Raw genomic sequence first — 27,576 nt, forward strand, 5'->3', positions numbered from 1 at the left:
GCTGTCCATCAGGAGAATGAGTAAGTAAATTATGTTAAATTATGGTACATCTAGATGATGGAATTATGTATACTTATTTCAAATAATGATTTTACAGATGCTGACAGATATTTTTCACCATGTAGCCTCAGCTCCTAGAAGAGTTCTTGGCATTTAATAAACATCCAATAAATATTTGTTGAAAGAAAGAATGAATAAGTGAAACATAAAATTAATGAACAAGTAGTAAAACTCTGATTATTGATATAATATGAATAACACTGTAATTTTGGGGATGGATATATGCATGTGGCTGAATCAAGAAATAATATGGAATGCTAAACAGTAAATTATTATCAGTAGTTACTCTGGTAAATGTAGGGGAACTTATAAGAGACTCATACTTTTTATTTGACGTATTTAAATGTTCACAACACACACACGCATACGTGTGTATGTGTGTGTGTGTGTGTGTGTGTATATATATATATATATTATCTTGTACTGAAAACAATCTATGCTATACCTATCTCAAAAATGATTATATTAGAAAACCTGGAAATGAGTGTTCATTATAGAAATAAAAAAATAAGATGATATCAACTGCCTACAATATAGAATATCAAAGAGACTAAATGCTGATGAAACTAGAAACAATCTCTCAGTATTAAAAAGCCATAATTGGACAGGGAGTGAAGAGGTATAAAATTAAACAAACAAAAAATAAACTATCAAAAGTATTAATAGAGTGGAGGGTGGATGGGAATAATTGCTTAATGTGTATGAGTTTTCCTTTGAAACTAGATAGAGGTGCTGTTTGCTCAATATTATGAATATACTAGAATTGTTCACTTTAAAATGGTTATGTTATTTGAATTTTACTATATATATATATATATATATATATATATATATATATATATATTAGAGGCCTGATGCATGAAATTCATGCAAGGAGCTCGGCCCCCAACACCACAGCAGCCACAGGCCTCTGCCTTGGCCCCCTCTGCTGTGGCTTCATCCAGAAGGTGGTCTGGTCTAATTAGCATATTACACTATATATATATATATATATATATATATATATATATATATATACACACTAGAGGCCCAGTGCACAAAAATTTTGCACTCGGGGGAGAGGGGGGGATCCCTCAGCCCAGCCTGTGCCCTCTTGCAGTCTGGGATCCCTCAGGGGATGACCACCTGCTGGCTTAGGCCCGCTCCCAGGGGGATTGGGCCTAAGATGGCAATCAGACATCCCTCTGGCAGCCCGGCAGCCCTCGGGGGATGTCCACTTGCCAGCGGGGAGCAGGCCTAAACTGCAGTCGAACATCCTTAGCGCTGCTGAGGAGGCAGGAGAGGCTCCCACCACCACCACTGTACTGGCAGCCATCAGCCTGGCTTGTGGCTGAGCAGAGCTCCTCCCATGTGAGGGCAGCTCCTGCATTGAGCGTCTGCCCCCTGGTGGTCAGTGTGTGTCATAGTGCCCAGTCATTCCCAGTCTTTCTGCTGTTAGGGTCAGTTTTCATATTACCCTTTTACTATATAGGATCGAGGCTTGGTGCATGGATGGGGGCCTGCTGGTTTGCCCTGAAGGGTGTCCCGGATCAGGGTGGGGGTCCCTCTTGGGTGCCTGGCCATCCTGGATGAGGGGCTGATGGCTGTTTGCAGCTGGTCACACCCCCTTCAGGGTGGCGGTCCCCACTGGGGTGCCTGGCCAGTCTGGGTGAGGGGCTGAGGGCCGTTTTCAGGCTGGTGGGTGACTGAAGCTCCCAACCTCTCCTTTTTTTCTTTTTTTTTAATTCTGGGATTTATTTACCTTCTATGGCTGTCACTGGAGCTGAGAGCTGGCTTTAGCTCTGAGGCTCGGCTCCAGCTCTGAGACCTCAGCTGCTGAAAGCAGGTATCTGGGTTTGTTTGGCTTCTATAATTGAAACTGTTTTGCAGCTCCAGCTCTGAGTCCCAGCTGGCTGAAAGCAGGTTTCTGAAGTTTGTTTAGCTTCTATAATTGCAACATTGTTTCTTAGAGTTCAAGCTCAGAGCCCAGCAGCTGCAGGCAGGGAACCTTGGCTTCCTCCATCACTGGAGCATGCAAGCCTCCTGTTCGCTTCAGCTGCCTGGTTGCTGGCCGCCATCTTGGTTGGCAGTTAATTGGCATATCGCCCTGATTAGCCAATGGGAAGCATGTTTGAGGTATGGTTAATTACCATGTTTGTCTATTATTAGATAGGCGATATATATATATATATATATATATATATATATATATATATATAAACAAAGATGTGTGAAAGCCTTGAAAGTCATCCAGTCCAGGTATAGGGAGAGTTTTTTTTTAAATCCTCACCTGAAGATATTTTTCCATTGATTTTTAGAGAGAGTGGAAGAGAGAGGGAAATATAGAGAGAAATATTGATGTGAGAGAAACACATTGATTGGTTGCCTCCTGCACGTGCCCTGACCAGGGCCCAGGCCAGGGAGGAGCCTGCAAACTGAGGTACATGCCCTTGATCAGAATCAAACCCAGGACCCTTCAGTCCTCAGGCCAACACTCTATTCACAGAGCCAAACCAGCTAGGGCTGGGGAGACTCTTAATTGGAATTAATTTCAAAATAAAGAAGGGACAAGGATTTGTCCAAATCACCGGTGCCCAATTAATAAACCCCTAACATCTATCCCTATCACCTATCCCTATGACAGGAAATTTACAATTAATATTACTTTTAAGCCTGGTTGGTGTAGCTCAATGGTTGAGTGTTGACCTATGAACCAGGCGGTCATGGTGCAATTCCTGGTCAGGTCACATGCCTGGGTTGTAGGCTCGATCAAGAGGCAGCCAATCAATGATTATCTCTCATCATTGATAGTTCTATCTCTCTCTCCCTCTCCCTTCCTCTCTGAAATAATACTTTTAAGACAGGTAACAGAGGAAAAATAATCAAATCCTGATACAAGAAAAGGTCAACTGTTGTCAGCTAGGTAGATCCCAGGATGCATGCTTGACAATGAGCTCCTCACTAGCAGAGACCACATGTACTTCATCTTTGTGTCCTCAGCATCTGTTTAGTGCCTGCCATAGGAAATGATGAGTGTTGGTTGGATGATGGTTTAACAAAGGAGATAATGGTGGAATGAAATGGCCCTCAGATCACATTTGATGTTGACCAGTGAAGGACTGAACACAAGAACCCTTATTGCCATTTCCAAACCAAAGCAAGCAACTAAGTATGGCTCAGTTCTTGCCAGCAGGGCCCTCTACCCACCAGATGTAAAAATATCAGTGAGGAAGCCAGTGAAAAAAGTATCTTCCTGGGCTTCACCTCCAAGATACTCTGGTTCAGAAGGTCTCAGAGAGGCCCTGGAATGCCTCAGGTGGTTTCATGCAGGTGGTCTGTGGACCACACTTTTAGAAAAATGGGAGATCAGGGCTGGGAATTACCAATGTCTTTTTATGCAAGAGAATACAGGATAAGTAGCCACTGCATTCTTTTGGCCTGTTTTCATTCAATATCAGAAGAACTTTATAACAACTAAAACAGTCCAGAAAATGAAAATGTTTTGCAGTGTCACGTGCTTTAGAAACATTGACAAGGCTAAAAAGAGCCTCTCTCACAGGAGTGTTGGGGTAAATTCCTTTGCACTAAGTAGGATTTCAATGGGCTGGCTGCTAGGTTTCCCTCCCGTTCAGATTCTCTGTTTTCATAATAAAAACAGGTTGAGGGAGGTGAAAAGGCAGATGATTCATGTATAGGGTGTCCCCAAAAATGTATGCACACTTTAATAGCTGACAACTCACTTAATTTTCACTCCTTTTCAAGTTAACTGATTTGAAATAATGGGTAAAGCCAGACTAAACTTTAAACAAAGAAAATTTATCCTAAAGTGCCACTAGACTTTTTTTTATGGGGATACAGAAAAGATAAAAGTTTACAGTACAAAACCAGCAACAGGCCATGAATTGAGGGCACAAAAATACCAAATGAAATGATTCTTGATGTTTGCAATTCCATTGCTTTGCTTTAGCAGCAGTGCCTGGACCAAAGCAGTAATCAGTTTGAAAACAGGCATTCACAAAAAAATTATTCATTTCTGTAGATTCTTTTAAAGTTTAAAAATGACCTTTGTGTTAATAAACACTGACTTTATAATCATTCAAAATGTGTATACATTTTTGGGACACCCTGTGTATATAACCGCTTTGAAAAATATGGATTACCATTAAATGTGAAGTATTTTTTTTCTTTTTGTGCCACAAGATCTGTGTCAATTTATTATAACAGCAAAAGCAAACTAATACAGTTCCCCAGGCTCTTTCCATCCTGCTCCCAGGGTATTTTCCCAAATTCATCTCTAGCCTCTCTCCCTTCTATCTCCTCAAACCACAGTGGAAGAATCACTGTTTTATAAATATTTTGAAATGCTGCTTCTGCTACCCCTCTACTCCTGCTCTTGATCCATCTGAGAAGTTATTAAACTCCTACTCAGGCTCACTCCCAGTTTCAACCCACATTACATTTACTTAGGACAGCACTATTCTTCCTTCTCTCACTGCATCTCTGCCACTTGGAATACAATTAAGCATGTATTGAAGCCAGTCTCCCTTGCAGAGCATAACACCCTCTCTAAAAAACTAATTTATGTATTTCTAGTTTTAAGCCAATGCCTAAACTACTATGCTAATAAATGTTTACTGAAGGGATGTATTTTAAACATTCATCCACATGAAATGCATAGGTGTGAAAAAGGCAATCCACATCAATCACATGAAGCATTTTCCACATGATATGGACATTGAGCTTTGCCCAAAGTTAGGCAGTCTTCTCACCTACACTATCCCCAGATATTTTTAAATTGTCATAGGATCAGAAGTAAATGATACATTGGCTGAAATCATTAACTAGATCTGGGTTAAACTTTATAAATCTACTTTTAGGTAATAGATAATATTTATATATTTTGAAATATTTTTTGTTATTCATGATTTGGAGGCAGAAGGCTAACATCATTTTTTGAAGGTTTCTAATTTTTTTTTCCATTTTTATGAAAATATTTAAAGGATATCGTATACAAATAGGTGAGTTTGTAAAACAATCTGTATTTGTAAAATAAAGCAGGTATGATGCTTCCAGGACCTATTTTGTACTTAGTTTTAATAATTTTACTTATTTTAATGCTAATAAACTTTCAAGGTAGAAAACTTTTAAAATTCAGAAAATTTAAGGAAAATAAGATTAAACCACAGGTTTTTTTTTTTTTCCACTAAGAGATAACCTCTTTTACATTTTGGACTATTTCTCTCCCCCTACCACTCAAATACATACACACCAACACAAATTTTATGGTGAGCATTTTACTGTCATTTGAAATATCCATTGAAAACATGTTCTTAATCAACAGCATACTAGCTCACTAACAACTTGATAGACCCAGAATGAATCAATCCAGAATGTCTTATCTTTGTGCATTTAGATTATTTTCAGTATTTTCTTTTATAATATAAACTTTCAGTGAAAATACTTGCACAGGGCTCACTGACTTACCGCTACATCTTTAAGTTAGATTCTCGGGTATAGAGCTACCTTGTGAACACTACGAATGTTTGTAGACGTTTTATACCTATTTTCAAAGTGCTTTGCCTGAAGTTGGCACCATATTATGCTTCCACCAACCATCCATTAGAGTCTCTCTCTCAATGCACAGTGGCAAACATGAATATTAATAATAAAAACAAAACAGGAACTTTTTCCACCAAATTTGATGGGCAAAATTTGAAATATTGTTTTACTCTTGTTCTCCTTTGATTACTTGTAAAATTGAAGATATTCATAAGTCTGTATCACTCATTTGTAGTTCTTCTTTTAGTTTGCTGGGTTTTACTTTTACAGTTGAACATTTCTTTTTCATATATTTTTTATTAATTTCAGAGAAGAAAGGAGAGGGAGAGAAAGATAGAAACATAAATGATGAGAGAGAATCATTGATTGGCTGCCTCCTGCACGCCCCACAATGGGGATCAAGTCCACAACCTGGGCATGTGTTATTCATGATTTGGACGCAGAAGGCCTCCAGGAATTGAACCGTGACCTCCTGGTGCATAGGTCGATGCTCAACCACTGAACCACACACTGGTTTGGCCAGTTGAACATTTCTTCACCTAAGGCACAATTGGGGATACAACCATTGTTTTGTTAACTGGTCAGTCATTCACAATAAGCTATGAAGTTACATATGTGCTGTAATATATGAATCAAAATTACAAGGTTGAAGTAGGTAGGGTGACATTTCTATCTTTGCATACACATCTCATTTAATTTTATGGTTAAATTAATTGGCACTGCTCCTGTTGTATGATATTATGCATTATCCTTTATTTATGTAAAATAAAATCCCTTATACATTATTAATATAAAATAACCTATACATTTTTAAAATGTTGTCACTGAATTATGTAAATCCTATGTATGTAAATGACCTTTTAAAACTAATTTTAAAAATAAATATTCTGCTTATTAAGAGAAATAATAATTTTAATTTTTAAAATTCTTCCTAGTATTTTTTGAGGAAAAATGTGAATTGGGAAGGAAAATATTTTAAAGGATACAATCCCCAAGTTATTTTAATATTTTTATTAAAATTAAAGAAACATTTGTGGCATTATGTGGTATTTACAGAGCTATAAAATGGTAGCTTTTTTTAAGAAAAATAATATGACAATAAATATGAATGACTCTTCCAAGAGCATTGAAAGACACTGTGCAATAATGAATATACATTTTCTATTACTGTACCAAAATATTGTTTTTAACAAACTGAAAGTTTTCAGTCCAAAGAAATAGTTCTGGACAACTTTATTTTTATATTACAACAAAACTTCAAATTGACAAAATTTCTTTAATTTCTATGATTAGCAAAATACTCTCCACAGATTATTTATAAAATCATACCTTTACTAATGTGATATCTATTTCCACTTAATATCTTTGGGATTCCTGGAAACTATATCTCCTGTTTGAGTAACTGCCAACAGGTTATTGGTGATGTGGTTTATGAACATGAGCCCATTCTACAAGGCACTGTGCAGTCATAAACTTCTGAATTTTATATAGTGTATGTTTTCCCTCAATTAAACTTTTTAATATAAAATAAGACATTGATAAAATAAGTAATATAAATACATTTCTACATTTTTAACATTTTCATTGTTTATTAACAGCAAGACAAAATTTTAGAACAAGATTTAAATAAGCACAACTCTCTAGAAGCTATACCTTAGGTGATAAACTTTATCCTAACAGCGGTTCTCAACCTGTGGGTCGCGACCCCTTTGGAGGTCAAAAGACCCTTTCACGGGGGTTGCCTAAGACCATCCTGCATATCAGATATTTACATTATGATTCATAACAGTAGCAACATTACAGTTATGAAGTAGCAACGAAAATAATTTTATGGTTGGGGGTCACAACACGAGGAACTGTGTTAAAGGGCCAGAAGGTTGAGAACCACTGAATTTTATTTAATCCTACTTTATTTGTTTCACAAAACAAACTTCTCCCTTTCCTTGTGACCATTCAGATGGTGAAACTGTGGATTGTGCTGTGTCCTAGCAGTATCATTGGTCTTTTGTGTATGTGTTGGGGGGGATATTTTTTTTTCTTTATTGATTGACATATGTATCCTTATTGTCCCGTTGCCCCCCACCCCACCTCACTCATGCCCTCACCCCCCTGTTGTCTGTGTCCATTGGTTAGGCTTATATGGATGCATACAAGTCCTTTGGTTGATCTCTCTCCCTTACACATAGCTTGAATCCTCTGATATGAGATTATACCTTCCTTTACTGTTGGTATTCAGATCTCACTACCTAGTCTCTCTACTTTCCTAAAAAAAGGAAAAATTGCCTTCTCTTAAATTATTTTTTCTCTATTTTCACTGTAAGCTTACAAATAGCAAAAAAAATAAATCATGATAACTTAAAAATAGTTTCCACAAGTCATGTTTTCCAACATTTTTGCTTCTCTCCCATTAGTTTGTGTATCAAAACGTATAGTTTGTGATTCAAAATGTGCAGAAAGAAATGTTGCTATTCACTTGCCATGACTAATTTAAATGTTCAAGCCCTCCATTCTGTTGGGTATTAGTGAATACAAACTTAAACTTGGCATCCCAGACTTGTGCATTTAAATGAAGTCTTTTGGGTAAATATTCAGTTAATTCAAAGTCTAGTTTCTTAGCGATACTGCTCTCTTTCCTTTCTTATTTCTCAAGATGGTGTCTGGATTCAGGAAAAAGCATCTGTATCCTTCTTGCAAAGAGGAAGATCTGCATGCTGTCCCTCATATCTTTTGTTGTTGCTGATTAATATGTGACAAAGCTACTCTGATTCCCCTTAGTCAGTCACTAGGCATCTGGCACTAGTGCCCAGTGAATTGTTGTTGTTATTGCTTTTTGGGGGGCAGGGGGAGGGATCAGCATAATGTCATTGCTGACATGTTTATCTGGTGAATTTCAAGAAAATGTCCAGCTCAGCCTTTACTGGTCTGTCTGCTCTGTTTCAGCTCTTATTGATTCTGCAGCATCTCTCTCTGGTGGGCTTCCTCTCGTCTGCGCCTAGCCTCACCGTGGTGCTCTCATTGAAAGTCTGTTGCTTCTCTATTCAACTCAAGTAGTCTCCCTTTGTCCATGGTTTCACTTCCTGTGCTTTCAGTTATCCACCCTCAACCAAGGTCTAAACATTTTAGAAATATGGAATTTGTCCATTTTAAATTGTGTGCCATCCTTAGCAGTGTGATGACATTTCTAACTGTTCCTCTCTGAACTGCTCAGGATAGGAATCAGCCCTTTGTCCAGTGGATCTATGCTGTACACGCTGCCATTGGACAGCCACTTAGTAGCTATCTTGGTTATCAGGTTGGTTGAGAGAGAGAGAGAGAGAGAGAGAGAGAGAGAGAGAGAGAGAGACCACATTTACACAACTTTTATTACAGTATATTGTTATAATTATTCTATTTTATTACTAATTATTATTAATTTCTTACTGTAACTAATTTACAAATTAAACTCTACATAGTTAGGTATTTATAGGACAAAACATAGTATATATAGGGTTTGATATTCTAAGCCGTCCACTGAGGGTGATGGAACTTACTAGTATTCTCCCCACAAAGTGGGAACTATTGTACCTCTTTGTGCCTCTTCGATTTATAAAGGAACCTCCTACATGGCTTCAACTCTACCACCTCCTCTCTGCCCCCATAACCAGCCTGTGAAGGTTCTTCTCAGGACTTCCCTCTGATTAAATACTTCTAGGTCAGCAATTTCTGAACAACATCCTGGAAACATTTAGTGGCATCGTGTGGCTATCATCATGCTAATCTGAGGTATTTTCTTCAGATGTTTGTATTTTTTCTGAGCTACACCTGCAACATCAAGTACTGAGAATTTTTCAAGCTTTCTCTCTTGCCTCGTGCATCTTCCTGATGGGATAGCCAGGACACTGAACTTTGTGTCTTCTGCCCTTGAATTCTCTCAGAGCCACTATCAGGACTATACATTTGCTTTCTTTTGGAAAGAAATTGAGCTTTCCCTACATCAAATTATTTTTCCTCTCTAAATGAAAACATATTTTTTTAAAATATATTTTTATTGATTTCAGAGGGGAAGGGAGAGGGAGGGAGAGAGATAGAAACATCAATGATGAGAGAGAACCATTGACTGGCTCAGCCTCTTGCACACCCCGCACTGGGGATCGAGCCTGCAACCCAGACATGTGCCCTTGACCTGAATCAAACCCATGACCCTTCAGTCCGAGGCCGACGCTCCATCCACTGACCCAGGCCAGTTAGGACATAAAAGCATATTTTTAAACTTATACAAGTTGAACTAGTACATGTAAGTAGCTCTTCAAATTTAGACATCCCATTTATTTTGCCACAACCCTGATTCACAGGCCTTTTTTGTCTCACTACACACTGATAAAATAAAATAAAAACAACAACAACAAACAAAAACACACACACAACCTTCCTTAAACACTGATTCCTTTTTTTTCTTTGTATTCCTCCTTTAATAATACAAATCCTGCTTTACGTAATGGATGCCTCTGGCTGAATATGGGAGGGTCAATTAATTTTTTCCAAAAAGTCTTATCCCTAGTATAGTCGAAATTTATGATATTGATAAACTACTTTTATATTCCAAGTCCATTTCTTAGATGAGCCATTCCTTTTCTCAGAACCTACTCTTAAAAATAAAGTGTTTTTAAAGGAATACTATCGTTTATCTTCAACTACACAATAGCTTCCATGTAGCACTGCCCATAAAGATTTCAACAAAATTTTCTTTCTTTTAAAATTTCAATCCAATTCAATAAGCATCCATTAATGCTTTTTAACCAGTCTATAGCTCTGCACTATATAGGAAGAGAGGTTTACAAAATGAAAGACAAGATCAAAACTTTTAAAATATAAGGAACCAGATGCACAAATGAAATAATCTGAATACAATTCAAGACTTGGCATAATTGTGCCAACTTGTGTGTACTGTTTGTCATAGGAACTTAATAGGCATTTACTGTTCTTATGTGTCTATAGGTATGGCAGTGTAGGTTATCTGAGAAGCATGGAGATAAAGTGACTCAAAGAAGATCCTCAGGACAAAGTAAGAAGGACTATGGCTCACATTTTGGGTGAAAACTGGGAATGAAGACATCATCTATTTCAGGCAAGAAGGAAAAAACATGGGGAACAACTTGGGAAATAAAGAATGTGGGTTCAGAGGACAGTTTTGTTATGCTAAGCTTTAACTTGGCCGAACAGCACAAGTCACTCTAGAAAAATGTGTGTGCGTTTCAGATATTTGTTCTTGGCATTACCTCCCTTGTTCTCCCACCCCCATATATTTTCATAAAGCAAATGCTTTGTCATATTCTTCCTCTTCATGGGATTGATTCTGGCTCATTTCGCTGCTTCTGTTTGCCTGGTCACAGCTGTCCATGAGACCCTTTCGTTTCCCAAATGGTCTGACTAAGCCAGGCTCATGACAAACAGTGGGCAGCCCAAGGACCAGCCCTAATGGAGTTTGCAAGTTTTTTACTTGGGAGCAAAGCCAGTTTTACTACTAGCAAGGCTTATGAAAGTTTGTTTTTCTTCTAATGTTGCAGCTAAATTTTCATTGAAATAATAATTGTTCAAAAAAGAAAAAAAAAGAAGATGTTACTCTTTTATTTTATTTTTTACTGTCAAATACATTGGGAGAATTAGAAGATTATACTGCTAAAAGTCTCTCTCAACCCACAACTCTGCTGCAACTGCCTCTGCTAGGGTCCCAATGGCCTAAAGAAACTCATCTCTCTATGACTTTTATTTCAAATTCATTATCCCCGACCTCCCTACCATCCCTGGCACTTCAACCAAGCCCATGTTTTCCCCTTGGTTTCTAGCATGAAGCACTCTTCCGATTTGCCTACTACCGCTCCAGAGTATTTTTTTCTGCCCCCCCGCTTGCCCCCAAATACAGATATTTTCTAAGATCCTGTCATTATCTCTACTTTTTCTCTCTGAATTCTCTCTTTCAGTAATTTTATTTACTGTAATAGCATTTCTGTTCAGACAAACCATAAATAACTGACTTCTCCATGACACTATAATCCAGCATGTCCAACTATTTGTTAGATAATTTCAAATTTAATGTATCCACTAATGATTTAAAATTTATTGTATCCAAAGTTGAAGTCCCCAGCTCCCTTCACAGATTTCCTCCTCTTCACTTCCCTGTGTCCATCATTGGCAGTGATATGCTGGAGGTGACTCTTATTAGTTTATGAGGGCTCACTGGTATACAGCTCTTCACAACTCCAAGGTGGGGCATTTACACCACAGATAATAGTAAATGCTATAAATCATGGCTTTGCCCTTCCTTCCTTCCTTCCTTCCTTCCTTCCTTCCTTCCTTCCTTCCTTCCTTCCTTCCTTTCTTCCTCCTTCCTCTCTTCCTTTTTGAGAGTTTATTATTGAGTACTTTCCAGCACACCATGGATTATTATCATACCAGTCACTTGAGCTTCAAACTTGAGAGTAATTAGGGACTGTTTTATTTTCCTCATCACCTAATTCCATTCAGCTATCAAGTCCTATAATGTTTAGATCACTTCAGACCTTATTACTTCCTTCATTCCTGGCCAATTTTTTTCTAGGCTTCTCCTTACCTCTAACCAATTCAGCCAAAGGCTGTTAAATCAAACTTCCTAAGGACTAGTTGTAATCATAGTAAAATGTTTTCAGTGATTTTCTTTGCTTAACAAAGTGAAGGACCATTAGTTTTCAACCAACATCAGTCAAATATGACCCCGATCCCACTCCAGACTCTCTCTCAGTGTTCCCATTATGTGCCTCAGGATCCTGAGCTTCTAGTTTGAGCTTGGTTTATGAGTACTTAGGAAAATCTGGAGGATGAATTGTCTAACTGACCAAATTGATGGGAGCAGGGGAAACTTTTGACTCTGTGCCTATTTTTTTCCTCCTGAGTTCCCTTTTGCCATTTCCACACACTTAAATCTTGCCTATATATCAAGGTGTAGTCCAATGCCAACTTCTCCAGTCCAAGTGATCTTTATCATCGGAGGGGTGACTCTCAGAGCATTTTACTTTTAGGGTTACAGCTTCATTATCATTCTCTGCCTTTTATTAACATTTTCAGTAAATAAAACTATCTTCTATTTTTAAAAAATGGGCAGGGGCATGATGAGCTTTTTCTTAAATTTAATGGGCATACACAGAACCAAAATGTGCAGAGTAATTTGATATGAATAAGGAACTTAGGATTTATATAGTGTATTTCCTCTCAAAATGTATCTAGTATGTCTTCATTTTTCATAACATGTTAGAATGCAGGAAGAAATCAGAATTTTATCTCACTTGTAACATTACCCATTGGAAAATTGAGGGCAACTAGCAAAGTGAGGTTTATGTCTGAGACTTCAGATGTCCCACCTCTCCAACATTATTTCCCACAAAGCATACCTTTGCCCTTGACATTCTAGACAGTGTTTGTATGGTTGGATGATTGTTTGGTTAATATCCATCTTTCCTGGATGTGAACGAAAGAACATTAAGGAATATTACACTGGACTATCAGCTCTCTGGGGTTGTGCTCTTCAGAACAACACCAACACCCAGTTTAACTCTGCATTGTTTTGTTAATTTAATTAACTGCACTGCCTATGTTTTTTCAACACCATAGGTAGAAAAAATGAAAGTTGTTCCTAGTATTATTTGCAAAAGTTTATTTTCCAAAGGTGTTTTTTGTTTTGTTTTGTTTTTTTCAGGCTACAAAAATCACTGTGTTGTAGATTAAGGACTTTTCTCAAGGGCTTTATTGGTTTATTTATTTACAGAGTTTGACTATAGCTTAGAAGATAGCATCAGTAACTGAGCACAGAGAAAGAGTAATTGGGCACTGTTTTAAATTTACTGATGACTTCCTACAGCAGGACTACTTTAACATGGGCAGTGTGAGTAATATCTCTGAACATTTTTTACCCTTATTTATCTGTTAGATGATGACTGATATCCTTAAGTGCATAAGGATATAGTTAATGATCACTGAGCATACTTGTCAAGCTCTAAATTCTGGAGAGATTTTGTTGTTGTTGTTTTGTTTGTTTATTTCTATTAGACTAAGTGATTTCCTCCTTTTTTTAACTCCCTGATCTAGAAATGACTCCACTAGCAAAAGCTAAATATCTATTCCCAAAATATATGTACACAGACTGGTTGACAATACAAATTGGTAAGCCCTATGAGTAGATATTGCAATCTACAGAATATCACCATAGGCCAAGATCAAAAATGAGAAAAAGACATTTCTGAATCCCATGAAGGCAATAGATAACATGCCGGGCTTCAACAGAATTGGTGAACCACCTATTAATATTCTTTCTATATATACTAATACATATTATTTTGCTCCTCCATATCCTTCTCTCAATACAGTGTATGTTTTATAATATTAATATTTTACCTGTAATTGATTGCTTTAATTTTTATTATGCCATCTTCCTCATAGCAATATTATGATGGAATCCTTGGTCTGTTAAACATACCTCACTCATGGAAAGACTTAATGTTCTTCATGCCTCTGGTGTAGCTAACAATTATTGGATTTGAGCTTATGGAAGCCTGTTTCAAAGTATAGATTCCAGAAACTTTTTTTTTTTTTGTATTTAGTGTTAAAATGAAATAGCAAGGTCCATTAACCCATCTGACAAGCTATTTCAAGATATCATGATTCTGAAATATGAATATAAAAATAAAAAGCATTATCTTAGCCTAGTCCCTTCCATTTGTGTCTCCATGTAATTTTCTCAAATTAGTGTTGTTGGTGAACAACAGGTCAATGCAAATTAGCCTTGTAATTTCCTTTGTAATAAATGTCTGTTCTCTGCTAACCTAATCTGTGGTTAAGTATTATTCAGACCATTGCTTTGTGTTCCTATTAAGGACAGAAGAGGCAAAAGAGAAAGATCAGTAAATATAATTGACTATCTTCTACTTCAGATATGAGCTTTAAGTCATTCCTTTCTTTTACATTAGCATAACAAATTTTTTAAAACACTGGCTATCATCTTTGAAAGAGCATAATCTATATTTATTTTAAGAAATTTCTTAGAAAGTAATAAATAATCAACTTCCAATGCATATCATAGTATGTAAGGTATTTTTGTTAATATTGTAGAAATTTATCTCTAAGGCCAATGACCCAACACTAGGAAAAACGTGTGTAAATTTATAAATGATATTAATTACATTTTTAATACAGAGAGAATGTTATAAATTAAATACATCCTTTGGCCTTCTTAATGATGATAATAACAATGGTCAATAATAATAGATACCATTTGTTGTGTTACCCTCCTGCCAAATTCTTAAATTAACACTAATCCTCACAACAACTCTGAATATGTTATCCCTATTTTTCAGGCAATGAAATCAAAGCTAAATGAGATTATATAACTCACTCAATGCTTCATGTTAGAAAATTACAGAGTTGGGTACAGAACCATGTTTCTTTGGCTTCAGTGCCCCTCTTCTTGGATATCTTGCTTCCCACCCCAAACTCCTTAAAACCAGCTCCAAAACTTTGGAAAATGTACTTATTTAATGGTACTTATATGCTCATTAATTGAATTAATTGATTCAAAACATTTTTCTATAAGCAGTTTTTCTTTCTTACAGATATTTGTAAATAGAACCCTGAATACTGATTTTTATGGATTTTATTTCAATCTTAGGCATTGCATCAAAGTATACCTTAGACTCTGACCACAACTCAACTCCCACAGCCAACACTGATGACCTTGTCAGTTGCCCAGCTCTTTACACCTTCACCTATGTTTAGAGTGACAACTATAGCCTCTAACTCCTCCAGCAAAGCAGGAAGATTGTCTCATTCATTTCTTATCTTCAGCATCTCTCATGTTTGCTATTAAATGAATGGATGTTTTATAGTTCACTACATGGACCCCAAGCTCCTTGAATGCTATGACCACATCTAAGGTTTCTAATGGTCTGCCTCAGGGCCTAAAGGGATAGCTTTGTATTTTACCCACATGATGAAATGTGACAAAGGGATGAGTTAATCATTCAATAAAATTGATTAACTTCTTAAGCATAAGGAGGCAAAGCAGAATAGTATCCCAAAAAGAGAATAAGAACAATAAATGAACAAAAAGTCTTGCCACTAAATGGTTCTACATGGAATTATTTGGGTAATAATAAACTTAATAACAATACCAATAATAATAGCTATCATTCAATGTCTAATTATATCCCAGAAACTATACAAAATTCTTTATATGTAAGTTTTATCTCATTTAGTTCTTCAAAAATATGAATAATATATTTCTGTTTTATAGATGAAGAACTTGAAATTCAGATATGTCACTTATAAAATATAAAGCTACAATTTGAACATAGGTTTGTCTTCCTTTAGTTCACATGCTTTGCCATATAACAAACCTGGAATTTTTCTAGGAAAATAACAGTTTCCTACATCTTATAAAATGCCACTGATTTTTTTACATACTTTGTGTAAGTACAAATTTACATCAGTTTAATTATTTTTATAAATTATTTACATACTTAAAAATGCATTTTGCACCAAAGTATTTTATGGAATTATTAAGTATACATCCAACAAATGAAAACCAAATAAGGTAACCATTGGCCACATAGTTATTGTTAGATCTGTTTTATGGAGGAGTGAATATGTCTGTGTGTTTGTGATATTACCCACAATATTAAGAGAACTTAATTCTTGAAACTGATGATGCTTTCTACTTTTCTCCTGGGTTAACTAAAGAAGAAAGTCCTCAAAATACATCATATATATTGTAAGCTAGCTTATACTCTATCCAATGAAAGACAAATTGGGGAACATTTGAAATGTTGTATGCAAGCACCAATTTTGGGTGGTATCTATTAGAAATGCCTGTAACCTTATTATGCTATTATCCAAATAAAAGATGGGTATAAAAAAGAACAAGAAAATACTAAGCAAGTAACTTGCTCTTTACCTAAGTTCACCCTGGAAGATGTCTCCTTTCTGGTTCTACTTGTTACAACCTCCTAATTTAGTTTGTGTTTATTTAATTATTTGTCCATTTCAGAAAGAAAATTACCAGTTAAATGACTAATTTTTTAAAAAGAAACCAAATATATTTCAGGGGTTCTGCCAATGTGTAATGTCTTCTAACACTGGCCAAAAATAGCAATAGACTAATTTTGAAATAACTGTTTTCTCTGCAGAATTCTTGAAGCTATTCTCATTTGCCCTCCTTTCTTGAATCCTCCACCTCCAAACACCCACCCCGGAAAAAAAGAAAAACAGATTACAGTAAATTCTGGCAAGGGATTCTATTTGCATCATTTTCTTAGAAGTCACGTGCTTTGGATTTCCTCTTGTTTATGATATATTAAAATGCTTTCCAGATGTTTTTAATTATTAAAAAAAAAGTTTTCGAGAAAGCAGAGTAATCCATAATAAAATTTCCTCTTTATTTTTAATGGCCAATAAATTAGTATATCCCAGCTTATCAAACTGCCCCATAATTCTGATGGCGACCTCTTTAAGAAAGGTCAGGCATTGAGTTAGACAGCTAGATTTGGGCAGAGGCAGAGTTTTACCAAGAACACTTTTAGCTCCTGTTTTCAATTGAGGGTGCTCCCTGCCTGGGGCCTAGCCCGATGTAAAAGCCCATTGGCTGGAATTGCTTAAATGTCCCACACAAATATAAACACCTCCACAGTGTTGGGAAGATGAAAGGAACAGCTTATTGATATTGTATATGCTAACGTTTGGATGTGGGGCAGGAAAGACAGCATTTAACTGCTGGTATGCAATGCTGAAACTGGGCCGCATGAAGAGGTTTTCATTTACTGAGGTTGGATGCATGCCCAGACTGCCATAGTAGAATTTAGGGAAAAACACAGAAAGGAGGAGAACCACGGAATGGTTTGGGGAACATCCATCCATGTGGGACAGAAGAATAAATATATGTGAAGACCGTGTTTTCAGAAATGAAAGGACTAGCCACTAGAAAACTTGTGAGCCTCCCAAATCCCAACCAGGCCCTCTCCATTTTATAGTTGAAGGTAACTGTCTGTTCATCCTCATTTTGATTCAGAGTAAGAACAAATCTATCATTTGGCTGAAAAGGAAAGAGGCAGGGCAGGGCAGGACAGGGCAGGGCAAGAAGAAACCTTAGCTTGCTTCGCCTGTTGTTATTTTAAGCTTAGCAAAGGGAATAAATATGTTTTTCTTTTACTAATGTTACCAAAAGAGAAGGGCTTTGTGGATTATAGACAGGGTGGCTTTTTAAAATGTATCTGCGGAACATCTGTCATGTGGGACAGAACAAGAAACTCTTAGGAAGTAGAGATTTTGTGACTCATAACATTTAAATTTAAATGGGACATTCATTGGCTTCATTTAATGAAGCATTTTCTGATAATTAACTCTCTCATCACTCTACTCCACCTCATCTCTTTGTAACTTTCAGCACATTTGACAAATATGAGTAAGTGTGTTGATAATGGCTTTGAAGAGATAGTGCATCAAAATAGGTGTCTGCAAGGAAGTGATGTTTGCGGAAATTTTAAATAAAGAAACTGAGACAATCTGACACATACAAACTAGCTATTCAATCTGTATCCATTGAGTTCCCAAAACATACAAAGAAGAAAGAGAATCCAGCAGAAGGGAGAAATTGAGAGAGAAGTTTCACTGGGTGAGAGTGGAGGGGGCAACAGAGGAAAGTTATGTGGGTACTCTAGAGCCATCCAGTTCAAAGGTTAGAACAGTGGACTTTACAAAAAAGAACGAGGATTTAACAGGTGTCTTGAGGAGAGAAGGAAAAGATCATTCAGGACTTTTAATTTTGCAAGCATGCACAAAATAATGCCAGATAGGGCCAAAAATTTATGTTTCTGGAGTCAAAATATGCCTACTAGTAATGAACAGAAGATCCAGAACAAATAAATGCAGTGGGTTATTGATCATCTGCAGTCGTAATAGTGTAGCAAGAAAAGTACTGGATTAAAGAAAGTATCACTGGTGACCATTCATGATGACTACGTGATCCAATTTTAATTTAAAAATCTGGAAGAATCTTTTGGAAAATGTCACCTTTGGAAGGATAGGTCAACAAATGGACCAGGTGAAATGGGGCAAGTTAAGAAACTTCTATCCTTACTGAATTGATGAGACTTTTGTAAGTTACCAAATAGCATCAGCTTAATGAACAGAGGTAAAGAAATATAGAATGAGGGGTTCAACAACTGAGTTCAGGAAACATTTATTCCTAACTTACTATTGTCAGGCAGCATTCAGGCACTGTTAAAGAAACAAACACTATCATTGACTCTGTAGCAAGAATTCCCTTAGCTCTTCTAGCCCAAAAATGTAACTGCTGATGTGGCTTCCACCACAACCCAGCTCTTGTAGATACAGGAAGCCCACATAATCATTCAAGCTTTCATTTTTAGGAGAAATCAAGTGAAGGAAGAAGGAAAATGCCCCGCCTTTCCTTCTGCCAAATCAAAGCTGTAATCCATGGAGAGGTAAATGTCCCTGTCGGATCATTCTTACAACTAAATCGTATTGCCCAGATTCCCTCTAGCATAATACTGGCCCTAAAGATTATTGTTTTGCATTTCAGGAAGGATCTGCTCAGAAATAACCTGAATGCAGTTCCAAACTACCTCTTTGTTCTCTTCTCCCTTCCATCCTGTCTTGCTCTTTCTATTCTAGGCACATTGGTCTTCTTGTCCCTCACAGAACACACTAAGCATGTTGGGACTTTGGACTATTATCTTCGCACTTCCCTTTGCCTGAATATTCTTATCTGGACATATGCATGGCTCACACTCTTACTGCCTTAGGTGTCTGCTAAAATGAGACTCTATCAAAGTAGCCTTCCTTGACCACCTTCTACAGAATAGCTCCACTCCTCACTGCCACCCTGACCCCATTTCTCGTGCTTTATTTGTCTTCAGATTACTTATCACCACCAGATAAACTATGTTATTTTTAGATTATTTATTTTCTTCTGCTAATTAAATGTAAGCTCAATAAAAGAAGGGTCTCTGTCTGTTTTGTGCATTCTAGTTCCCTAAGCTCAGAATGGTGGCTGGCTCATAGTAGTTGCTCAATAAATATTTGTTGAATATATTAATTAATGCCCAAGGAAAAGCACAAAACACACTTGGACCACAGACCAAAGAAAGAGTGATTGTAGCTGGACAAAACATGAGGAGCTTAGAGAAGATATTGTGTATCATTATGTGTCCAGCTCAGTGGTGTTGGTGGAGGAGAGAGGGAGAGATGGGGGATGGGGAGCATGGTGTGAGAGAGGGATGGAGGGAGGAAGTGCTCTTCAAAAGACAGGAAATGTCAATCAATAATGATATCTAAGAACAACTACTAGGATTAGTAAAAGCTTTGGAAACTAAATCACTATGAGAAATAGTTTAAGAAAATAGTAATTTTCTCAACATAAAGAAAACAAAGCATCAAAGAGATAGGAGTAGGGGTTAGTGGATGGAACAATATAGTCATCTTTATTTATTTTTTAATTAAGTCTTTATTATTTAAAGTATTACATATGTTCTCCTTTTCTCCCATTGACCCCTTCTATCGCATCCCCACTGCCCACCCCACTATTGTCTGTGTCCATGGTTTATGCATATATATCTATATACCTATATATCTATATATCTATATCTATATCTATATCTATATCTATCTATATCTATATCTATATCTATATTTATATCTATATCTATATCATCCTATCTAATAAAAGAGAAACATGGCAATTAGCGTACAACCGCTACCCTTCCCATTGGCTAATCAGGGCAATATGCAAATTAACTGCCAGCCAAGATGGCGGCCGGCAGCCAGGCAGTTTGAAGCGAACATGAGGCTTGCTTGCTTCAGTGATGGAGGAAACTAACGTTCCCCACCTGCCTTGCCGGCCTCTGAGCTTGCAGTTTAAGAAACATTGTAACAAATATAGAAGCTAAACAAAACCCCAGAAACCAGCTTTCAGTGAGCCCAGGATCTCAGAGCTGGAGTTGATACAGAGTTTCGATTATAGAACCTAAACAAACCAGATACCTACTTTCAGCAGCAGAGGCCTCAGAGCTGGAGCCAAGCCTCAGAGCTAAAGCTGGCCCAGAATAAAAAAAAAAAAAAAAGAAAAAAAGGAGCAGTTGGGAGCTTCAGCCCTCAGCCCCTTACACAGACTGGCCAGGCACCCCAGTGGGGACCCCCACCCTGAAGGGTGTGTGACCAGCTGCAAACAGCCATCATCCCCTCACCCAGGCTGGCCAGGCACCCCAGTGGGGACCCCCACCCTGATCCAGGACACCCTTCAGGGCAAACCAGCCAGCCTCACCCATGCACCAGTCCTCTATCCTATATAGTAAAAGGGTAATATGCCTCCCAGCACCGGGATCAGCGGAGCCGAGAAGCCTCCCGGCACCGGGATCAGGGTGACAAGGGGCAGCGCCCAAACCATCTGATCACCCTGCGGCTCTGTGTGTGACAGGGGGCGGGGCCACAACTTCCCTATCTGCCCTGCTCTGTTCATGACAGGGGAAGGTGCCCCAACCTCCTGATCAGCCCTGCTCTGTGCCTGATACGGGGGAGCTCCCCAACCCCCTGATTGGCCCTGCCCTGTGTGTGACAGGGTGTAGCGCCCCAACCCCTCCCCCCCCCCCCCCCCGCACGGGCCCTGCTCTGTGTATGACAGGGTAGAGCCATAACCTCCCCATTGGCCCTGCCCTGAGTGTAACAGTGGCGGCACCCCAACCCCCTGATCTGCCCTGCTGTGTGAGTGATAGAGGGCAGAGCCCCAAACCCCCCCCCCCCAACGGGCCCTGCTCTATGTGTGATGGGGTAGAGCCATAACCTCCCCATCGGCCCTGCCCTGAGTGTGACAGTGGCGGCACCCCAACCCCCTGATCGACCCTGCTCTGTGCATGACAGGGGGGAGCTCCCCAACCCCCTGATGGGCCCTGCTCTGTGCGTGACAGCAGGGAGCTCCCCAACCCCCTGATCGACCCTGCTCTGTGCGTGACAGGGTTTGGAGCCCCAAACCCCCTGATGGGCCCTGCTCTGTGCATGACAGGGGGTGGCACCACAATCTCCCCATCGACCCTGCCTTGAGTGTGACAGGGGGCGGTGCCCCAACCCCCCAATCGGCCCTACCCTGAGGGTGACTGAGGGTGGCATCGCAACCTCCCAATCCACCCTGCTCTGTGCATGACAGGGGGCGGCGCCCCAACTCCCCAATCAGCCCTACTCTGAGCCCGACCAGGGGCTGCACCTAGGGATTGGGCTTGCCCTCTGTCACCCTGGAGCAGGCCTAAGCCAGCAGGGCGTTATCTCCCGAGGCGTCCCAGACTACGAGCAGGCACAGGCCAGGCTGAGAAACCCTCCCTTCCCCCTGAGTGCACAAATTTTTGTGCACTGGGCCTCTAGTCTATATATATATATGGCTAATATGCAAAGTGTCCCCATGGGAGTTTGACATGGAGACTGAGAGTTCTATAGCTCTCTGTGACATGCACTGACCACCAGGTGGTGGTGTGGAATGAAGGGAGGCCCCAGCCAGCAGCCCTGATCACCAGCAGGCCTAGAGACCCTACTCATGCATGAATTTCATGAACCGGGCCTCTAGTATGCATATAAGTTCTTTGATTTCTTCCCACCTTTCCCTGCCTTCCCTCTGAGGTTAGCAGTCTTTTTCATGCTTCTATGTCATTATTCCAGAGATGTCTTCTGAAATAATGAGTACACAGAAAGTTTTGGAAGATTTTGACAATTTTGTTTCAATATTCTAATTGTTAGAGCTGTCCTATAGTAAACTCCATCACTGTGTTAAATCAGAAATAATTTAAGAGAGATGTTGTAAATTAGATTGCTGTTTTAGGTGAGAGATTATACCAGATGACTCATAAGTATCTCCCAAACTAGGTTTTTGCATACACACACACATACGCACACTCATTGGATTTTAATTACTACAAATCATCTAGATAGTTTCTAAAATAGAGGACACCCAAACAAACAATAAATTTTGTTTTCGTTATAAGTACATTCCATGCAATATCTAGAAAAAACTTATACCAACAATTTTTTTGTTGTTTATCTGAAATTCAAATTTAGCTGGGCATCCTGTATTTTATCTGGCAACTTTATGCTATAGGGAACACCAAAACAAAAGTATGTGTGTGAGTCTTCAGGACTCAGAATTTACATAATTAATGTAATAAATATAAAGCAGGGGGATATCATGCCAGAATTCATTCACAAATTTACAGCCACTATAGCTTTTAGGCAGATTAAGGTTATTGATCTTACAGCCATACCAGCAGGTGAGGTTTTTTTTGTTTTTTAATCACCTTTGACTGAATTTTTTTAGTTTTTGAGAATTCTAAAATGTATTTGTTTTAATGTTGCCTTTTTTTTTGTTTGCCATATTCTTTCTAAATTTTCACAGAAGACTTTGACTTAAATGAGTCACTGCATATCAAAGTAGCTATTTGGCTTTCTTAGTATCTTCTTATCAAATCCATCTTCCAATTCAATGTTATTTATTTGGCACATTTCTTTAGTACTAGCTATTAACATTAACATTGACAAATGTTTGGATTTACCTTTAATAGACTATAATTTCAAAATTATAATTACAGTGAAATTAAAATAACCACTAAATAAGTACCAGAACAACTTACAAAATTGTGTGTGGGGTGGGTTATTTCGGATAAATAAAAGCATCTCTTGATACTGACAAAAAAAGGAGGATATTTCTGTTTAGCAGCTAAAGATGTGCTGCTATAAGACTAAAGCATAAAACTTGAAATGATAAGATTTGGGATAATTTTTTAAATTATAGCCAAAGCCGGTTTGGCTCAGCGGATAGAGCGTCGGCCTGCGGACTGAAAGGTCCCAGGTTAGATTCCGGTCAAGGGCATGTACCTGGGTTGCAGGCACTTCCCCGGTGGGGCATGTGCAGGAGGCAGCTGATCGATGTTTCTCTCTCATCGATGTTTCTAACTCTCTATCTCTCTCCCTTCCTCTCTGTAAAAAATCAATAAAATATATTTAAAAAATAAATTAATAAATAAATTATAAATTAATTTTAAATGATTATTTCAAATTTTGTGCATAAAGTGAAGAGTTATTAATATTCTAAGTTGTGCTTTTTCAATTTGCCGATTTTAAATATTTACATGAACTGCAATGGCCTTGCATAAAACCACCCCTGATCTCAAAAGTCTTAGGCTTATTTTTGACAGGAATATAAGCAAAAGTGAAACAATTACAAGAAAATTTATTCAGTGTACTATCAAGTTTAAAACCAAAACTTCAAAGACTGGAGAACTCATCATGGGGTGGAGCAGGTAGGAAAGCTTTGCTGAGAAATGAAGGCTTAATTTGTGCCTTGTGGGATGGGCTGGGAACATATACTTGGAGAGGAGGAGGAAGGTAAGAGCAAAGAAGTAATATTCACAAAACTTTCTACAGGAAAATAAGAATTAGGAAAGGAGAAGCCAGAGATAACATAGAAATATTCCATTTGGCCCTGACTGGTTTGGCTCAGTGGATAGAGTGTCAGCCTGTGGACTGAAAGGTCCCAGGTTCAATTCCTGTCAAGGGCATGTACCTTGGTTGCGGGCACATCCCCAGTGGGGGGTGTGCAGGAGGCAGCTGATCGATGTTTCTCTCTCATCGATGTTTCTGGCTCTCTGTCTCTCTCCCTTCCTCTCTGTAAAAAATAAATAAAATATATTTAAAAAAATAAATATTCCATTTGGAAGTGAGACGTAATCATGAGTGGGAAACATAGGTTTATTAACCAGGATTTTAAAGGCCACCCTACAGAATGTAGACTTGATATCATGGCCTATAGAGTCATCATATATGTCTGCCCAAAAATGGGCATCTCAAGAGTGGTGTTTCTGGTGGTGTTTGTGGTTAAGTCAGCTCAACAAAACCAACTCACTTGGAACACTGATACTATCTAACCAAAACTCAGAGGACAGCAACTGACAGTATCATTCTTGGAGCGCTTCTTTTAAAAGTCATCTTTCTTTACAGATTTTTGAGCTTGTAGAGTTACTTCTATTCAGAATGAAGACCCACAAACTTCTGGCCATGGATAACAGATCAATATTTAGGTCTCTGAAAATCGCAAGTGGGTCATGGGTGGCTTTGTGACCAGAAGTGAGAGAAGAGTTCGATTCTGCATCCTCTCCACAGGCAGGTTCCCCACTGACAGCTGCAGGGATGTGGCCTATGTCAAGGTTCTCAGATCAGACACTAAGATTACTCTCTAAGCATTAATCTCTTTGAGACCAGGCATACTGTTCAAAGAGATGCCATTTCTGGGCCATTCTCCCCGACAAAAGAGGAAGACATGTTTGTGAGATATATTTTTTGCCAGCTCGTCCATCAGAGAATATTTATTTGTTCATTAATTTCTTTTATGAAAATTGTACAAGTTGCACAGTACAGTGCCTTCTGATCATGTATTGCCCAGATTTGTGCTACGTGACTGGATGGAAAGTGCAACTCCAGAACGGAGCTGTCTTATTCCCTGTGTAAGCGGTTATGCTGCAATTTACAGGATAAAGACATTCTTTTTAGACACTGTAATTAGCACTTGTCTTATTTATACATCTTCCTTAACACTGTGTCCCCTTTAAAATATTTTTATTTAAAATGACATGCAAGGAAATAGTTCGGTATGCATTAGGGAAAAAAGAAACAGCAAACCACTGATAAATCCATCTGTTAAAAACCACAGTACACAAATTAAAAGAGTAAGTTAACATTATATGTCTTAATCTCTTAGCACCATTGTTCATGCTTATTGTTTCTTGCAGAATAGTCCAAAGATATTTTTTCCAGTAGACCAACTTCTTTTAGTTGACACTCTGGAAATGCTTTGCTTGTTTTAAATAGGTCTATTATGCTCTCAGACACCTACATATTTAGTAAGTCCAGCCTTTGTAAAGTGACTGGTCTATATGGCTTTGTTCCTCTATTATTTATTTAGTTCTCTCCAACTCCCCTTTCAAACAATTCATAGTTACTAAAAGATATATTAAATTCCTCACCGAAGTTTCCCTACCAAATGCAAACTCTGATTCTGCCTCTAGCAGAGCAAGATGCGGTAACTCAATAGCCCTAAGATTTCTATTCTTAATTCTTAAATGTTTCCCTTCCTTCTTCCCTTGTGAGATAGGTGAGAAAAGCAATTGCCCCACTGCTTAATGCATCACAACTCAGAAACTCACTCTATCCTTGTAATTTTGAATCCCAGCCCAGCTGGCGGTTCCTGGATTTCAGACACTGAATATGAGTTCAGCACTTTTAAATCAATCACTCTGAACAGTATTTCTGTCAAAGGGAAACCTTTTCTTCTTTGGCAGAAAGGCTTTCCTGATTTCCACTGCAGCCCTGGAGAACTGCACAGTCTCATAAATGAAACCAGGATGTAGGAGAAAAATTAAACTAGATATAATTTTCTAACGTTGTCATTGGAAGAGTCCCGTTCCACTTACTGTTCAGTAAGACGAAGGCACCTCTGTGCCCTGTGAGATTTTTCAAACACTTCCTCCCTTCCAGGCTAATGGCTTGTTGCAGTTTGACTAGCAAGGGGTGACTTGGGTTAGGTAGAAATAGAAGGAGGAATGAAATACTCCTTGGATTCAATCCCCTACCTTAAAAGTGTCCCTCAAATTATTAAAATGCTTTAATAAGTAGGTTACTTTATACATGTTGCTTATTATGGCTCTTAGCTGGTTATGTTCTCCTCTGAAAGTCCCCATTGTTGACATTGGGAATGGTGGGGCAGTACAGAGACCTCTTGGCTTAGCCAGATGTGATACAGCAGCTTCAGAAGTAACATCTCTTACTCCATTTTGCCAGGACAAGTTTAAATCTCAAGGCTTGGAAACAAAGGAAGTCAAAACTCTGAAAATAATATAAAAGATAAACTCTATTTGGGCTCCTAAATAATAATAACAAAATTTTTTTAATAATTTTTACTATCCAGAGAGTAAACCATTCTTTACCCTTTACATCTCCCAGTGAAATAAGCCAGTCAATGAAAGAAAAATACCACATGATCTCACTCATTTATGGATAATTAAGACCATTATAAACTGATGAGCAAAAATAGATACAGAGGCAGAGCAACATCGAACAGACTGTCAAACTACAGTGGGAAGGCCAGGGAGGTTTGGGCGGGGGTGGGGTGGGGGGGCTTGGGTGGGTAAGAGATCAACCAAAGGACTTGTATGCATGCAAATAAGCATAACCAATGGACACAAGACACTGGGGGGTATGGGATGCTAGGGGAAGGTCAAGGGGAAAAAAAAAGGAGACATATGTAATACTCTTTGTAATACTTTAAGCAATAAAACAATTAAAAAAAGTAAAAAAAGAACCATACATGATCCATTGTACCCTAACATTGAGGTAATACAGAAGTTTGTGCTTCCTATATTCTTGGCTTTCTACTATGCATTTTATTTAGTGTATAGGGGGGGTCTCCCATTATGTAAAATAACCTAAAATATATATAAAAATTTGTCAGATTTATTATGAAAAGTCCATGGAGAGGCGCTAATTTTCTCCACCAGTGTGCACTGAAGAATATTTACAAATGACATCTCCTGACATTTTTCATACAAATGACTGTTTTCTATACCTTGATTTCTTTGCTATGTCCCAAAAAATTCCATATAATCCCTTAGATACCTTAAAATAATTTTATCTATAGATAATCATTGATTTGTGGACATTAAACATGAGACTTTTGAGCTCTAACTCATACTGGGTTTGGTATTTACAGGTAAATGTGAACAGTGAGAAACAAAGATTTAAACATATATGAAGTTGAACATAGCTGACAAATTTATGGAAATAATATTGGAATAAGTACATTCATTCATTCAATATTTATCCAACACATATTTATTGAGTGTTTACTATTATTGAGTATCGAGCGCCAGGCATTAT

Source organism: Myotis nattereri (genome assembly GCF_964212035.1).
Source record: "Myotis nattereri genome assembly, chromosome: 3".
NCBI lineage: Eukaryota > Metazoa > Chordata > Mammalia > Chiroptera > Vespertilionidae > Myotis > Myotis nattereri.